The sequence below is a fragment of the Equus przewalskii genome, chromosome 20 (genome assembly GCF_037783145.1).
Source record: "Equus przewalskii isolate Varuska chromosome 20, EquPr2, whole genome shotgun sequence".
NCBI classification, from domain to species: domain Eukaryota; kingdom Metazoa; phylum Chordata; class Mammalia; order Perissodactyla; family Equidae; genus Equus; species Equus przewalskii.
Genome location: NC_091850.1, coordinates 26,411,475 through 26,424,697, shown reverse-complemented (window position 1 = coordinate 26,424,697; position 13,223 = coordinate 26,411,475). Strand labels below are relative to the sequence as shown.

The 13,223-nt window shown below is 42.4% G+C and overlaps 1 protein-coding gene and 1 long non-coding RNA gene across 11 annotated transcripts in view; one reads left to right on the top strand and one right to left on the bottom strand.

The window, feature by feature from the left end:
* Positions 1-13,223, bottom strand: part of FYB1 (FYN binding protein 1) — a 159,035-nt gene that overhangs the window by 97,832 nt on the left and 47,980 nt on the right. The gene's annotated exons all lie outside the window — the stretch shown is intronic.
* Positions 2,130-3,880, top strand: LOC139077831 (uncharacterized). Its single transcript, XR_011530364.1, has 2 exons — positions 2,130-2,258; positions 3,770-3,880. It is a non-coding gene; the product is annotated as an uncharacterized lncRNA (long non-coding RNA).

Sequence of the window (13,223 nt, the reverse complement as noted above, 5' to 3'; positions counted from 1 at the left end):
TGCACTCTAAAGCCCATAAATGACTGTGTAGAAACTAATGAATACAAAAAGGCTTCCACTAGAGATTATTTTTAAAGTTGCATGTCTTTGAAAGCCTCATCTTTGTAAAAATCATTTTGTAAAGCACAAAAGAAATAAAACACCCAGGAATCATGGGTAACTAATGAATTTTTGTTTCATAAAGGTTGGCCCTGAGCTAACGTCTGTTGCCAATCTTTTTTTTTTCTTCTTCTCCCCAAAGCCTCCCAGTACACAGTTGCATATTCCAGTTGTAGGTCCTTCTGGTTGTGCTCACCTCAGCATGGCCTGATGAGCAGTGCCATGTCCTGGCCCCAGATCAAACCGGTGAAACCCTGGGCCGCCCAAGAGGAGCTTGTGAACTTAACCACTCGGCCTTGGGGCGGGCCCCAATAACTAATGAATTTAAAGTAACTTTGAAAACTGAGTTTACCTCCTTAAGATGTGTTTGTGTCACTTTTGTAATTAAAGCTATAGGAGCACGAACCACTTCGTGGACGCTGCTGTTCTTCCCCAGATGAAGCCCACGGAAAAAGAGAAGAAAATGATTTCACTTGATTGCCTGTCAAGCTTTTAATCTGAGGGAGACAGAAATAACAATAGTTCACCAAATTGGTCAGTTTCTCTTCCTTCCTTCCTTTCTTTCACCTTCCTTCCTGTCTCTCTGTCTCTCTCTCTCTTTCATCATTGATCAATTTTACTGTGTTAGTTTTCTTTTCATTGTCATGTCGAGATAGCATGTCATTACCCAGGACTTACTTGGTCGGAATTGCTGGTTCTTCTCACAGAACAAAATTAGTTCCTACCACTGACCCCATTGCCCAGAACAGAACCCCAGGCATAGCAGCATCAGAGGATAACACGAGGATACGAGGAGGAGCATATTAAAGGGAAAATGTCCAGGAAGCCAGCCCTGGTCCTGCCCAAGACTTCAGAGATTGCCTCCAGGGCGCATGGACGAGGGAAGGAGGTGGGTGAGGGTGGCATGCTGCCTGGGAGAGCCCAGCTTCTGCTGGGGTGATGGCTGATATCACTCAAACTTAGGACCTGCTCAGTCAAGGACAGATAAGAAAGTCTAATGAAAAGACCAAAAAGATAGAAAGTTCTTCCCTAAGCCAAATAAACTTACCATCCTTGAAGTAGGAAGCATGCTGGTGAAAATTTGTAACAAACATAAGCAGTTCAAACTTTCATAGAGCATTGTATTCAACCTCACTGGTTCGTATTGCCTAGACTAAAGAAAATAATAGATATGTTCTCACGACCAAGCCCTCCACCCCTTCTGAGTATGCACACGCGTGCACACACACACTCACACACACTCACACAGTGCTACGTTGTCTCTTCTCTTTAAAGAGACTTGATCTGCCATCCCCAGTAAACTTGGAAAAGCGAATTGTTTTAATCGGAAGATAAACTTTCCTAAAACTCTTTATTGTTACAAATTACACAATAAAACTGCTCGAATGGCTTTTGATCGTAAAGATAGAGTTAACAGAAGTTGGCTGAAAATGCAGTGCTTGTGACAACCCTTCGCAAGATGGTAGATGGCAAGTTCAATATAGATAGTGAAACTGCAGTAAGCTTTTTTCATCCCCATTAATACTGTCTAAATATTTAGGTACATAATGAATCATCATTTATGTACTGAATGTGTATACTCCATTTCACTAAGGAGATGTAAAAGCAAGGAACTGGTTTTATTTTCCTTCCTTAAAAACAGCACCCCTCTGCCACCACCTACCCAAACACGCACCCCTCGGGAGCCTGGCACATTTCTTTCCATAATATCTATTAACCATACTGGCTGATGGGCTGAATTTACTTGAATTTTTCCACGATTGATGACATGGATGATAATTGGGGAAATGATTTCCTTAGCTTCTGAGAGTGTTGGGCCCCGGTCCCGAATCTATTCTCAAGAACTCTCTAATAGAAGCTCTACTATCTCACCAAAGGACTGTGGGGGTCCCAGTTGGCTGAACCTCTGAGCAGGAGAGAGCACCAGGCCCCTCTTCAACAGGATGTGGGAAAGTGCCTCTCACCACAAATTGAGTTCTTGGGGCAGAAGCAGACTGCTGCAGCCTGGGCAAGGACACAGGCAGGAGGAGCTGGTGGCAGAAGTAGTGGTGGTGGCCCTGCTGGTGACAACTCCTTACATTTTTTCAGTGACCTATGAAGATGGAGATGGAACTGCAGACCACCCCAGCAGCCAGGCTTGCGTTGTGAGGTGTCATGTAGTAAGGAGAAAACACCTGGCATGAGTGGGGTCTCTCTGGGGGCTGTGTGTGTGGCTCCCCTCCATACAGGTGAACGTGGCCCATTCCCCTCTGGAGGCTGGCCTGAGTACCTTGGCGGAAAATTTTTGCAGGTGTCACTGTGTTTCGCCATTTCCTCTTGTGCTATCTCAGCATCTGCCATTCTGGACCCTTTCCTTGTTCCTACTGTGTTCTCTCTTCTAGGGTGAATTGAAGTAGAAGAAGCAAAATAGTTCAGCAAGTGGTAGAGCTTAGATGGTGATGGCCCGACTCCCAAATGCTCTGTCACCTTGAACTCTCAAGATACATGGGTCAATTAGGCTTTTCTGTACCCTCTGTGTTTAAAAACCAGGCTTGGAAAAAACCATCATTCTACAAATTAAAACTTTCAAACCTTCTCTTCCTGCCAAATACCTCCTGCACAAATACAGTTTTGACTTTGTCATGGCCTCTGATGGCTTAAGCATAGATAAATGAGGAAGTTAAATATGACTTTCTATGCGTTTCTGAAGCTTGTTCTGCTGTAAGTTTTTGATGCTAATTCTTAATTCTTGATGCTGATGGGACGGTGACAGGATATAGAGACCATAGAGTCAGATGTAGATAGTATAGAACAACAAACAGTTCTGAAAACCTTTATTGTTGTTATTCCATTTTGTATTGTTTTTATAGCAAATTTAGCTTACATTTGCTTAGGATATCATTCACTCAGCCTGCATTAACTAAATATGCTGATTTAGAGGATAGTCTCTGAGGAATTTACATTCTGACTAATGAACTCATAGATAACTGCAAAGTGTTTTCATAGGTATCTTACAAGTGGCTTATTTGGTTCTTAAAACTCACTTTGCTAAAAACATATGAAATTTGAAATAAAAATTCTTGATGGCTGAGAAAGATACGTTTGACATGGGAAAAATAAAACAGAAATGTTCTGCTCTCTCTTTTTTCTCAGCCTCCACAGCCCCCCCAACCCACATAAACACATGGACACACATAGACACACAAGCCTGCGCAGTGAGTTCCTTCCCTGTGCTTGATGAGAAGTTAGAAACTGAAAGTGTACAGTCTACATGGCGTTGGTGGGGGGGGGGGGCGGCGGGGAGGCCATCTGTGAGGTGTTCTGGAGACTTCCTTCCCAGCGTGTAAAAAGTTCTATGTGAAGAGAACTGCTTGGAAGAGGAAGGTTTCGACAAACTAATCAAGACAGTGGCAGCTGCTGGTCAGAGGGATGGATCCAGAATGTGATATGAGGGAAAAACTAGACATTAGAAATGGAGGGTTATGGAAGATTCTACAAACAGAGGTGAATAATGTGTTGAAACCTCATTCCACAGAATGTGACAATGATTTACCCCCAAATCCCCTCCCTCCTCCTCCTAGTCAACTTCTTCTCCTTTTGAACTTTGAAGAAAATGTGTTCAGTATTTAGTAATCAGGATTAAATAATATAATCACTTCACACCTCTTACCTCACTTTTTCTCTCTTATAGGTCACAGAAACAAGACTCTGCCATGAGCTGAGCAACTTCTCTCACCTTTGTCATCATGGGGCTCTTTACTGTGAATTGCACTTTTTCTCATTAAAATTGTGATGTTTTCAATTTCAAGCTCCCCATGGTGTAAATCCTGCTCTGAACACCCAGCACCCTCTTTTCCTATGCCCCTCATCTTTCCCAGGCACTTCATGCCCTCAGCTGCTCTGGGTTTCACTTACCCATTCATTCATGCATTCCTTCATTTTCTTCTCAGAGTACTGGTGATTCTTTACTTCTGTGCCAGTTTCAGTATCTGGCACTTTGCCACTATCTAGTTTAAAATCTGTGCTTTATTAAGATCACTTATTCTGGGGTACAAATAAATGACCACAATGTTTCCCCATCCCCAAATTATGTACACTCGTATATTTAGCAAAAAATTCTGGAGTTTGGTATTTTATACCTATTTACTAATTCTATAATTAGAACTAATCACATTTTAAAACAAAATTTCACATACGATATCTCATTTCATCCTCCCAGAGCCTGGTTCATTCTTATTATTATAGAAGGGTAAACTAAGGGCAAGCACATGGTACAAAAAACTAAAGCCAGGTTTTCTGACTCTACATCCTGTGGTCACCCCAATACACCACAGGAATCATGACTTCCTTTCTTCTATAGTTAGCATTTTGAGTTTAAATTCTCAGCTCACACACAAAGCTTTTTAACTATTTCTTATTCTGATCCAAAATGTTTCCCACCAAACCCTAGTAATTTATCTTCTGTCCAAGAATCGTGAATCATTGCAGGTGATGTGCTAACATTTGTTGTATGTGTGGCTGTGATCATAGCAGATCTGAGAAGAGCAAGGAGGTAGGGCAAGACATAGGGGATGTGGGCTCTAGGCCAAAACATCCTGATTGACTTTGCAGCATCACAGGCAATCTGGAAAGAGGAAAGCACTAAGAGAAGACAAACAATTCTGCTTGCTTTGTTTTGATGTTTGCTCTGTGTGTGTTGGTGTAGGGGTGGAGTGTTTAGGTAGATGACTATATTAGGTCTCTTTTCCCCCAAATAGCTGCCCCCTAGAGTCAGTGACATAAGTCATCCAACTGGTGGTTCCAGGGGCTTGGGTCTCCATTCTTGTCCATCCATTGTCCTCTTGGGATAGTGTTTATTATTTGCCTGACTGCAGCTTAAACCTTATTACCAGAGGGTGGTTGAAGGGTGTGAACCAAAATGACTAGGGAAAGAGGCTATGATTTGGGAAGCCCCATGGCAAAAATCAGATTGATGGCAATGCGTTCATATAAAACATCTCCTTCTGTCTGGATAAAAAGGCAAAAAAATGTGTTAACATCTGTGGTTAATTCAAAGGACAGAAATAAGAAATGAAACATACCCAAATCCTTTCCTGTTCTAGTGCTTAGTTCTTTCCTGTTCTTACTATTTCTGAATACTCAGTGGTTTTCTGAAAGAATACAAATACTACAAAAAGAATCACCTATTATTTTTAAAAAAGTTCTTCTTTTAGTTAAAAATTTTAATCACAATGAGATACCACTCATACCCATTAGGATGGCTATTATCAAAAAAATAGAAAATAACAAGTGTTGGTGAAGATGTAGAGAAATTGAACCCTTGTGCATTGCTGGTGGGAATGTAAAAGGGAGCAGCCACTGTGGCGGAGAATAGTATAGCGATTCCTCAGAAAATTAAGTGTAGAATTATCGTATGATCCAGCAATTTCACTTCTGGGTATATACCCCAAAGAAGCAGGGGCTTGAACAAATATTTGTGCACTCATGTTTATAGCAGCATTATTCAGAATAGCCAAGAGGTGGAAGCAACCTAAATGTCATCAGTGGAAAAATGGATAAACAAAATTGGTGTAGACGTACAATGGAATATTATTCAGTCTTAAAAATAAATTCTGACGGATGCTACAATGTGGATGAACTTGAAAGACAAGGTTGATGCAGTGAATAGTCAGTCACAGAAGGACAAATATTGTGTGATTCCACTTATCTGAGGTAGTCAGATTCATGGAGACAGAAGGCAGAATGGTGGCTGCCAAGGCTGAGGGGAGGGGGCAATGAGGAGTTAGTGTTGAATGGGTACAGAGCTTCAGTTGGGGAAAATGCAAATGTTCTGGAGATGGATGGCGGTGATGGTTGTACAACAATGTGAGTATACTTAAGGCCACAGAACAGAACAGTACACTTAAAAATGGTTAAATGGCAGATTTTATGTTATGCATATTTTACCACAATTAAAAAGTTTTAGTAAAAATAGTTAACCAGTGTTTGGAGAATTATTAAATAAAAACTCTTTGTAAATGATAAAATGGCTTTGATATTTTCTTTCAGTCACATATTTTCTTTTTTTTTAAGCTAAGTTACAGTGATTGGAAGAAGAAAAGAAATGACTCAAAAGGGAGGAGAATGTGGCATTTCAATAAGATCAAGCTTGTATGTATACATGTTACTGTCCAGATGAAAAATGAAATTTCAACTCATCATTTTGAAATTTCAAAATACTTTTCTAAACTTCTAAAACATTTTATATGACTTACATGTAAGTCTGACTAAAATGTAACAGGGGACGAATGTCAAATTTCTATTATGAATAAAAACAGTAAAAAACTATTGGAGAGAGAAGTACCCCTCGCTGACTAAAGTTATTTTTTGACTGATAGGGCAAATAAATGTCGTTTGGATGGTCTTCTTTGAGGTGAAGACAGAGAGAGCAGAGGGTCAGAAGCAGAGGGAAGGGTGGAATCACCCCGGGGGATTGTTTGCAAGCTGCTCACGCCCTAAGAGCCAACTCACCTTGCTGTGCCCCTCTAGGGTTTCTTTATGGAGAATCACCAGCCCAGCCAGCCAGGGGTGCAAACGGGAGAGTGTGGCATCCCTTGGTATATTTGGGTATAAAAATGATTAAAAACCATTGGGATCCTGGGGGCCGGCTCCGTGGCTGAGTGGTTAAGTTTGTGCACTCTGCTGTGGCAGCCCAGGGTTCGGATCCTGGGCGCGGACATGGCATTGCTCGTCAGGCCACGTTGAGGCGGCGTCCCACATCCCACAACTAGAAGGACGTGCAACTAAGATATACAGCTGTGTACGGGGGGGCTTGGGAAGATAAAGCAGAAAAAAAAAAAAAAGGAAGATTGGCAATAGTTGTTAGCCCAGGTGCCAATCATTAAAAACAAAAAAACAAAAAAACACATTGGGATCCTAGATCCTTCTTGCTCTTATCCTCACATCTTTATTGATCAACTCCTGCTAAAAGAATTGCAGAAATTTAATGCCAAGGACTGGGGTGCCTTTTGGGCTACTATGATTCAGCATGGATCAATGGCATTGGGGTGCAGATGTTGGCCGCTTGTCTTTCTAAATTTCCCCTCTATCTTCTGTACTCACTAAGTATGGAATGGTAGCCCACCCCCTAAAGATATGTCTATGTCCCAGAATCTGTGAATGTGACTTTCTTCGGAAAAAGATTTTCTGCAGATGTAATTAAAGATTATGCAATGCGTTCATCGTGGATTACCCAGGTGCCCCTAAATCCAATGACTAGTGTCCCAATAAGATACAGAAGAGGAAAAGGTGAGAGAGGAGGAGAAGGCCATGTGAAGACAGAGGCAGAGGTTGGAGTGATGCAGCCACAAGCCAAAGAATGCCTGGAGCCACCAGAAGCTGGAAGAGGCAAGAAATGGATACTCTCCTAGAGCCTTTGGAGGGAGCACGGCCTTGTCGGCGCCTTGATTTCAGAATTCTGGCCTCCAGAACTGGGAGAGAATAAACTTCTGTTTTTGAAAGCTACCTAGTTTACAGTAATTTGTTACAGCAGCCACAAAAAATGACTAAAAAGTCCAAATGCCTTTGTGCTATATTTCTATGAATGTCCAAGCATGGATGAGGTTTAGGATGAAGGGCAGAAGGTCTTGTTTCATGATTACCTTTCCTGGGTGTTTGTTACCACCCCAGAGTACACGTCCCTGCTGGGATTGTCCCTGGCTTGAACCACAGAGTGGGAATTAGTCACATGCAGCGGGTGAGCCTGCCAGCATTTGACCAGCTCTTGGAAGCAAAGTCAGGTACTGCGTGGCACAGACTTGGCAATATTACTAATAAGGTATACATTGAATTTATACAACTCCAGCATTTGGTGGGTTTCCTGTCCACGGAAGGAGGCTGCTTAGCAGAGGTGGGAACACAGGACGGGAAGTGAACTGTCCAAATCTCTCTGAGAAACCCCAGACCAGCTTCTGATGAGGAATACTCTTCGGCTTCTAGGACTTCCCATTGGATTCTCTTCCCTACCTAAACAATACTTGGTTTATTCCTAGTGGCTCACACAGAGGCGATTCCGACCTCTGCTTCTCATCAGTCAGCAACTACTGGAATAAATGCCTGGGACATGCTCGACCCTGGGCTTTGGTAAAAACAAAGGAGGTAAAAATGGACATTAACAGTAGGCCAGTTTTAACTGGAAGACTTACCTTAGACTCACAGTGTCTGAGAAAGAAAAAAGACTTAAACATCAGCGAATTCAAGCTCTTCATTTTACAGGAAAAGAAAGGGGGTAAACGATCTGTTCAAAGTCACACAGCTACTTAGCGGCAGAACCAGACTGTGGGTCCCCTACTTGCTCATCCATTGGCCTTCCCACTGTCCCGTGCTGCCTGACCTGTGTGCTCACAGCTTCTACAGCAACTTGCTCTTAAAAACAGTCACAGCAATAGCAGATAACAGTGTGGCTTGCCTTCTGTGCTGGGAGCTCATAACAAACCATGAGGAGGTTCTTGTTCTCTCCATTTTACAGATCAAGAAACCACAGCATGGAGCAGTTCAGTAATTCACTCAAGGCCCACAGCTGGTGAATGGTAGAGCCCCCATTCCAACTCTGATCTTGAGTCTGGAGCCACAGTCTTCACCACAATCCCTGGGTTCATCGCTTAAACCTTACCAAGGAGCCACGTCCTCTCCCCACATTCTTGTTCTTAGAAACGTTCTCCCAGAGGCAGCCCTTGCTAACACCTTAGACAAATGAAAGATCCTGTCTACGTCCCCTGACCTCTCCCTCTTGTTAACATGGGATACCAATGGTGGAAAACATGATTTTTATAGCACAATAAAGCTAGAAAAAGCTTCAAAGAAATCGCCTGCCCTCAGCCTTTGGACCACTAGGTGGCAGTGTGACTACTCGATGAGGCCGCCATAACTTTCAAGGGTGTAGAATTTCCCCAGAAACCAGCTTTACTGAGCTCCGAGTCCAGGGAAGGGGCCTCTGGATCTGGGCAGGAGCTGGGGAGCATTTGGATCCCACTAATAGTTAAACAAATGGATGGAAATGACAGGCAGCATGAATTCGAGCCTTTAAAATAATTCCCCGAAAGAAATGGAATCCTTCCAGACTTTTCTTTTTGAAACAGATGGCTAACTTTTCCAGGGTGTCTCTCGAATACTCTGCAATTCCTTTGATATTCATGATCACCTTTAATGGACATTTTTAAAGCTGTGGTTTTATTGGAAAGAACAACCTCATCCTCCTCCCCCTCACCTATCATTTCTCATTAATTTCTCGAGGCGTTAGAATATTTGAAGTTTGTGCCTCGCCTTGTATATATGCACACATTTTGATCTTCATAAAACCTCTCCTGACAGTCTCTCAGTATGGACAGAAAAGCACAGCCATAATTTTGTGTTATATGCATAAACCCATCTATTTTCCTACACAGAATAATCTCCATCTAATGCCAAAATATTTAAAGTGGCAACATTAAGGATCTATTATTACATATTAGTACACAATAAGTATATATAATTTTATACTCACAACAGCCCTATGAGGTAAGTTCTATTATTAACCTCATTTTTTCAGAGGAGGAGACTGAGGTACAGAGAGGTTAAGTGACTCTCACAAAGTCACACAGCTGGTAGGAGGCCAATTAAGAGGCTCATGCTCTACTTTTAATTACCTTACTGTAAGTTTAGTTAAAAGGGGGAAAAAAAAGGCCTCGTGAATCCTTCAAAAGAGGCAGCAATTCATACAAGAAGGTCAAAGGCTCCAAGCAAACTTTGGAGTTTCTGTTACTCTGAAAGATTTCCCCGAGGATTTGTAGCCCTGTCATCATTTGTTCTAGTTTGCCAGGATTCCTTCTGAGAAAGCAGGGTTGATGGCAGCATTGCCCCCTTTCCCTAGTCTGTGTAGAAATTTCACAGGAATCCCCACTCCCTGCCAGATCTTAAGGTTTGGGGGAAATTGCAATTTGCTCCTCCTCATCAAAAGGGTGGACGCACACTTGTCAGGACCCAGGGTGAAATAAATCATCTGTGCCCAATAGGACCATGTTTCTGGTTTCCTTGCAAGACTTCAGTTAATACCAGTGGCCCCAGAAGCTGGAACAGGAAGGCGTGAGAGGCCCTAGGCAGTTACGAAACAGCCAGTGACAGACACATTTTTATCTGCTTCTGGCTGCAGCGAGGCTCAGTTCTAGTGTCTGATGTCCATCACTTCTGCTATTCTTCAGCAGAACCTGCCTCTCCTTCAGTCATTGCAGGGAGCACAGTGTGTGCTGCTGGAATTTGGAGCTGACACCTTTTCCTGCTGTAAAAAATTGCACATTTATTTGAAAGAGGAAACCTGGGCATAGCTGCTCCCTGACTCCTGCAGAATGAGGTGGAGGCATGGCCTCATTTAGCGGATCTTCCTGGAGCCACAGGCTGGGCCGCCCTCGCTTGTGGCTGCTGTGTCTGCTCGGCATGCAGAACCCAAGAATTGTGGCACTTTCTGATGCCTGGCAGGGGGATGTCCCGGGGAATGGTTGAGTGGGTCACCCGTCCTTTCCCTGAGCAGGCTGACTTAGACAAGCAAAGTTCTATTATGGCCTCAGGATATTGAGTAAGAAGGAGGAGAAAGAGGGGAACTAAAAAGCGTCTACTCAGCCTGGACACTGCTGCGGACATTCCCATCAAGCACGTGATATTTAAAAAGGCAAAACCCAAAGAAAGAAGCTTCTTCTGCCGCCACCGCCACCGTGGTGTTCCAGGGAGGAACCTGAGGCCTTTGTTCTGTAATCTGCTTGCACACCCGGGACTGTCCGCCTGCAGTGGAGGTCAAGGGGGGGGGCTGTTAATTAGGGAAGTCCATTCTAAGGTGGGATATTTGGGACCTAATTGCATCTGTGGCTGGAGTTGAAGTGGGGTGCTTGACTATATGAACTGAAGCAGGGTGCCCATGGTGGAAAGCCCAGTGGATTCACTCTTGTCTGCTCTTGGTAAGACTTTTCTTCAAATTCTGGAGAAAATGGAGTATTCAAATGATAATCCATGTTAAGAGACTACCATTGATACTAAGTGGGATTTTAACAAATTGTGGTTGTTAAATTAACCTTCCCTACCCTCCTTTCATTCATTCCTTCATTCACTCATTGGTCACAAACATCGATCACCTGCCATATGGGTAAGCACTGTGCGGAGACCAGAAATGTGATCACCTTTCCCCTCCCTGATGGCTGGAATGCTGTGTGTGCTTGCGCCATTCTGGTTCATTGATCGCCAAGGCTATTAACACTCCAGGGATGGCGGAACCGGAGGTTGGAAGGAGCCTGGGCCCTGGCACCAGAGGCCAACTCTACCATCCCTGGATTTTGCTGGATGATCATTGGGGAAGGAAAGGGAGAAGAAGAAGAAATGCTAACCCTTAAAGTTAGTCTTATGTTTCTTCTCTCTCCACCAACCTTCCTCTGATGCCAAAAAACAAGACAAAATCTGCCAAGACCCAGAACGTGCTCTGTCTTCCTGGAATGCACCTCACCTCTTCCCTTCTCCTCTACTTGGTTAACTCCTGCTCATGCCTCAGAGCCAGGGGAGCTGTCGTTGGCTTCTAAACTCAGGCCCCGAAGGCTGGGGAAAGCATCCTTCCTCTGGCTCCTGTACTATCGTTTAGTTATTGAGACAAGTCTGTTTCCCACTAGACCCTGCGCTCTTTAAGGGTGGGGATATTTGTCTTTGATTCCTAGCTCCTAGTATGGTGCCCGGCACACATAGGACACTTTATAGACATAGGCCAACGAATTAATTGATTAGCTACCGAGGGCAGCTGCCTGGTTTGTGGGGCAGTTGCCTTTTTCACCCATTTATCCCAGGAAAACGTGAGTCCAGCAATTTATCTCTGAGGGGTGGAAATAAATCTTGCTTTCCAAGATGGGGGAGAAAAAATATACACATTTGGTAAAGGGTGAAAGATTTGTACGCTCTGAAGAGAAATATGAGTGTTGAAATATACACATTTAGAAAGATTATATTAAAAAAATGGAATGTTTTGTTTGATTTTGGATAGTTGCTTTGCTTGCTTACAGTGTCTGAAAAGGTTTGAAGATTTAATAAAACAAGTAAAAAGCCATGAGGTAAGTTTAGTTACATGATAGTATGTTCCAGAAACCAATGGAAGTGGAGATACTTGACCTGAATCTATCCTATCTTGAGCTGATCTTGTTATTACATAATAAGAAACACTCATTTTTTTCTATTTTTAAAAAGTCTTTCCTCATAAAAAAATATATGCAGTAATCCATTATTATTTGATAACAATAACATAATAATAATGATAAAAATTCCATTTGGTTCTCCTCATACCCCTCTCTGTTATGTGACTTATAATTAATGAATGCAAAAATAAAAGCATTGTTTTTGGTGTAAACCTATTTTACCATATACTCTAGATATCTGCAACCAATTGTCTGAACTGACAAATTAGTGTAAGACTTAAGACACTGTATAGCAATCGTACTTTTTCTCTTCATTTAGAGGGAAGAATACAAAATATAAGGGGCATGTTTTTCTTCACATATAATCCTTCTTGAAATGGTGTTAACAGAGGCGGAGTTGGAAAGAATTGCTCACATTATGTTTTTAAAGGAAATCAATAATATAATAGTATTTGGTTATTATTTGAATATCTACTTTTCATTATTTTTTAGCTACTCACTAAAGCTTTTCCTAAATAAGAAGGAAAGCAGAGCAATTACACAAAATCATTCAAAGTTTTCTTAAATCAAATATTAGATCTTATGTTACATCTGCTACAGAATCATAGCTAACACCTTGACACTTCTGGATATTTTATGAAATGTTAAGGGCTCTCCCCTTCTCCCAGCAGGAGTAATTCTAAGCAAATGATGAAGGTTTCAATGAATAGCTCATTCTTTGTGGAATTGAATACGAGGCTTTTTCTTCCGCCATCCTGTGCAGCTCTATTGTGCAACACAAGGAAATAAAATAATATAGAAGGAAAATTAGTGAGTTGCGGCTAGGGTGTAGTGAGGATGGAGGAAGCCAGCTTACTCAACTCATTGCTACCGGTATCAATGCCTATTTAGGATATCAGAATTCCTGTCTTTATAATCCATGCAAATTCTTCTACTATCCCTAGCTCATCCCATGCTCCCCTCTACCCCAGG